The sequence below is a fragment of the Triticum dicoccoides genome, chromosome 7A (genome assembly GCF_002162155.2).
Source record: "Triticum dicoccoides isolate Atlit2015 ecotype Zavitan chromosome 7A, WEW_v2.0, whole genome shotgun sequence".
Taxonomy (NCBI): Eukaryota; Viridiplantae; Streptophyta; class Magnoliopsida; order Poales; family Poaceae; genus Triticum; species Triticum dicoccoides.
Genome location: NC_041392.1, coordinates 522,071,315 through 522,075,068, shown reverse-complemented (window position 1 = coordinate 522,075,068; position 3,754 = coordinate 522,071,315).

The following is a 3,754-nucleotide window of genomic DNA, read 5'->3' as shown; positions in this document are numbered from 1 at the left end:
CGGTGGAGAGAAGGAAGAACGCGACGATTCGGCCATCTGGTGCAACAAGCTTGTCGACATCCAGAAGAAATACAAGATCGTCAGCAATGGGCAGGAGAAGGACTCCGTGGTTGACCTCGTTGAGACCATCATCGACCCCTGATACGCCAACATGAAAGAAGACGACCTGAACACATGGGAGGTACCTCTGAATCTAGCCTACATAACCTACGTGGCCACGGGCGCATACGCATGCTACGACATGTACATGCAGATCTTGGACATGAGGGCGTGTCTGCTTCCCGTAACCAACGAGTACACGGCCAGCCGCAACGTCATGATCAAGCGTTCCAGGAAGGTCTAGATGTTGTACTTTATCTGTTTATAAGCACCTTTATCATGTGAGTGTTTCATGCATTAGCCTATGTGTCATAATTATCTGTTTTGTCCAAAATATTTCTTTTAAGAACCCATTAACCTGATTGCTTTTTTAGTGGCAATTTGCTTATGTATGTAAACTAGTTCACTTGTCCGTAAAAAAACTAGTTGACTCGGCTGCCGTGCTTTGAATCTGCTTCCTCCCAACATATTCCCCTCCTCAGGTGGACCCAGCAGGTCTCTGAATTTTCTCCCACTTTCTTTTTTGATGTAAACTGAGTTTTCTCCCAGTACTTTCCCCTAGAACCAACTCAACTGTCCCACGTCTAGCCTAAAAAATAATAATACCCCACGTACTATTAACTCATCAAATTAAAATGATATTTTATTTCGTAAGTTGAAAGTTCTTACAAAATAATAATAATAATAATAATTGTTTATATATAACTTGGCAAGTTAACTCCTAGTGATTGCGTACATAAGCTTGCAAAGATTTTAATGACGTGCAATCATGTGTTTATGTTTTTATAACATTTCTCCGTCTAGCCCAACATGATATTTTCACCCAGCCCAGCAAGTCCACGGCTTTCGAGAAAAATGCAAATGGGATTTAAATGGGCTGCATAGATGCTACATCATTGTTTCACCCAGCCCACCAAATGGACTAAAAAAACAAATGGACTGACAGCTGGGTCCACGGCCACAGCCCAGTTTTCTTGTGATTTGCCAAGTAAGTCGCTTTGTCAGGCCTGTTGGGCTGCAAATCTTTCAAGACGAGGAGAGCTTTCATTCAGCTGGCCGAGAAAATGGCCCATCGGTAATGAGAAATGGGTTGTACATTTTTAAAAAACATCAAACCGGCAATTAGTTTCAAATATCTTTTTTTTCATTTCGAGATTTTAAATTACATTAATTTTTATGCGTGGAGAATTTGTTGGATTTTATATTGATATACATTTATTTTTAAAATCAGTTTGAATGTGAGTCGAAATTTTGGGATGAAAAACAGTTCGGACCGCACCGAAATATGCAAAATTTCGTATAATTTTTTAACCGTGGCCACAATATGGGCTGTAATGCTAACAAAAAGAACATGGGCTCCAAAAAAACCTTAAGAATTAGTAAATGGGCTGTATGCTGTTTTCCACAGATTTGATGCTTTTCTAAAAAAAAGGTTGACACACAAGCAGTGACTGTTGGATGGCCATCCAACGACCGTCGTGCTTCTTCAATCTCTGCTCTTCCTGCTCCAGCCGCTCAAACAGGCGCCGGCGGGACTGCCTGCTCCCTCCTCCCCGCGGCCGGCTCTACTGCCGCGCAGGCCTCACTGCCCCATCGTACTCCCATCGCTGGCCTAGCCATCCCTCTACTCACCCACACCTGCTGTTATTCTCCGGCGACGGGAGACGAACCAGTAAACCCTCGTACAGTCGTACTCCCCTCCGCGTGGGAAAGAACTACCGAGTCTTCACTGCCTCCGTGTCGTTCCCTTCCTAGGCCTCGCCGTCGTCCACCGCCCTGGTGCTCTCGGCGTGGCCTGGTCAACATGGTCAACGACCGACATGCATCTGAAGTGGACTTTACGTGGAGAGGCCGACAGCTGGGTCCATGGCCTCACGCAAGGAAATGCCTCCTTATTACGTGCAAAATAATGATTCCTCCATCTGACATCAGGGACCCACCGAAAGGGCCTCTGTATTTCGTGAAAAAAACATTAGCGCCATTGACAGCTCGGACCCACCAGCTATATCTTCGCACGGAAGGAAGTGCCTCCTTATTACGCACAAAAAAAAATGAATACTCCCCCTGTTAGCTGGGACCCAGTATAGTGGCAGGCTGACTTGTGGGCCTACTAAGTTGACGGGGACGGAGGGCTTTGTCAACTTAGTCAATATGCACGATTCTAGCTCCAGTGACCGTACGTTGTCCATACAACGGCCATAGTGCTTCTTCAACCTCTGGTCTTCTTGCTCCAACCGCCCAAACCAGCGCCGGTCGTGCCTCATGCTCCTGCCTCCCATGGCCGGCTGCGATGCGGCGAAGGCCTCACCACCCCCTACTACTCCCACCGCTAGCCATGCCATCCCTCTACTCACCCACACCCCCTGTTATTCTGCGGCGACGGCAGCCTCACACCACAGCGAACCAGTGAACCCTCGTACTCCTCTATGCGTGGGCATCCACTACCGTGTCTTCCCCGGCTCCGCGTCGTCCCCTTCCTAGGCCTCACCGTCGTCCACCGCCCTGGTGCTCTCGGCGCAGCGTGGTCAATGTGGTCAAGGAACGGCTTCCATCGGACATGGACTGTACGTGGAGAGGCTGATAGCTGGGTCCACGGCCGCAGCAAGGAAGTGCCTCCTTATTACGTGCAAAATAATTATTCCTCCACCTGACATCGGGACCCACCGGACGGGCCACCGTATTTTGCAAAAAAAACGTTTCCCCCCTGACTGCTGGGACCCACCAGCTACATCTTCGCACGCAAGGAAGTGCGTCCGAGCAAAAAAAAGATTCACCCCCTGACTGCCGGGACCCACCAGCTACATCTTCGCAGGCAAGGAAGTGCCTGACAGTCGGGACCCACCTGGTCGAAGCGTACATAGCATTGTCATTCTGGTCGCGAACGTGTATGTACATACTAGTCGATGTAGAGGCGCGCACATATCGTAGTAGAGGCGTGCACGTGTCGTAGTAGAGGCGCGCACGTAGCATTTACACGTACGTACAGCGGCCAGGGTGCAAGAAAGAAAATACGGCCACGTATGTGTACATACGGGCGGGGTCTCGAACGCCTACTTGCGCATACGTATGGCCAGGGTTCATGTACATGGCTGGGTTAGAATGGAGAAACAACGTCGTCGTCGTGTTCATGGGGAGGCAACGGAATGCGTCGTGTTCATGGGAAGGCAACGGAATGCATTGTGTTCATCGGGAGGGCTTTCATGGAACAGGCAATGGAAATGAGGCCTGGCATACCGCAGAATGGAGGAAATAGCCTTGTGTTCGACCGTCCATGTTCGAAATGGGATCCTGTTCATCGGGAGGGGTCTGGCGTACCGCAAAACAGAGGAAACAGACCTCCTACGGTCGAAACGGGGGTCCTGTTGATCGAGAGGGGTGTGGCATATCGCAAAAAGGACGAAATGGACTTGTGTTGGAGCGCTACGGTCGAAACGGGGGTCCTGTTCATCGGGAGGGGTGTGGCGTACCGCAAAACAGGACTCCACGGGATACTGTTCATCTCCACCATCGACCTCCTCCAGCCTCCACGGGCTCCTGTTCATCCAACCTCCATGGGCTCCTGTTCATCCAGCCTCCACCGCGCGCTACTACACCGGCTACTGTTCAACCACCCCTCCACCGTCCACTGTTCATCCAGCCCTCCACACCAAGGGGT